This window comes from Galeopterus variegatus, unplaced genomic scaffold (assembly GCF_000696425.1).
Source record: "Galeopterus variegatus unplaced genomic scaffold, G_variegatus-3.0.2 Scaffold101, whole genome shotgun sequence".
Taxonomy (NCBI): domain Eukaryota; kingdom Metazoa; phylum Chordata; class Mammalia; order Dermoptera; family Cynocephalidae; genus Galeopterus; species Galeopterus variegatus.
In genome coordinates, this window is record NW_007726212.1 from 1096065 (window position 1) to 1097304 (window position 1240).

The following is a 1240-nucleotide window of genomic DNA, read 5'->3' on the forward strand; positions in this document are numbered from 1 at the left end:
GCCTAGACCACATGAATTCTGAGAAATGAAACTTACTGCTATGCTAGCCTTGTAAATGTGTTGCCTATAAAAGCTTTGTAAGACCTGAGCTCAGGGTCCAGATTTTCAAGCATTAGCTTGTCTGGGCCTGGCCGTATAATAAATACTTGACTCCCCAACCCTCTGAGTGTCGGATGCTTTCTTGCTGAGTCTGTTTCCACAACGTTTTCTGGTGCATTGGCTGGGGAGCGATTTGGACTGGCTCCATGAGCCACCAGTTTGGATGTGCGGCTCGGCTGGATCGGTGATGCTGCAGAGAACTGAGGGAGGCGCCGCCCAACTATTTTGTTGGGGCTTTGGTTCTATCGGGACCTCACCAACCCTAGAGAGTGCTCGTCTGACTGGACTCAGCAGAGGGAAGGATCAGGCAGACCCCCTTACCCTGCTGCCTTCTGCAGGACAGGTAGGCACCCTTCCCCATCAGTTCAGTCAAGCCTGCTTCCTGGAGGAAGGGGAGCTCAATCACCGCCTGAAAGGGCCTCTTTGAGACCCCGATTGGTCCCTGAGCATTTGTGCTGGACCTTGTAGTAGGTCCATCTGGTCAGGGCTCTGTGGCAGAGTCCTGTTCTGTGTTGGGCCTTCTAGTAAGGTCCATCTGGTCAAGGCTCTGTGACAGAGTCCTGTTCAGCTCAGGTCAGGGTTTGGGGGAGGGGAATGTTTAACCTCTGAGTGTGTGTGTGAGTGTGTGATATTTGTGGTACCAAGACTTCTAAATCGTGGTGTCCAAGTGGGTTCTAACCTGCAGTTCCATGGTTATGTCATATAGCATAACGGTGATTCCAGTCCCTGGTGGACTGGAGCAGGCCCAGGGTTTATACGGGTACACCTTAGCCAAAACAGACCTAAAGTATCAAGGGACGCGGCCAGGTGGACTCCTATGTGGTCTTTCCTCTCTTCCAAGAGTGGGGGGCTCCCTACCTTTGTCTGTCTTGTGTCTCCAATGCAGGGAGGGTCCTGGGTGGGGTCCCACACGTAGTGGAAGTAAAGCCTTTGTTTATGTCTGAGTGCCCTCTAGTGTTCTCAAAAGAGAGGCGAAAGCTTCTTTTCAGACCTAGGCGACATTTACTTGACTCCTGAGGGCTTTTACATTGTTTGCTCCGGGAGATCCATTGCCCGTTCTGCCATGGAGTTCCCCTCCACGTGCATGAGTTCCATACATCCCCAGGGGTGAAGCCCCCACTGAGCCACTTAGAACCCACCC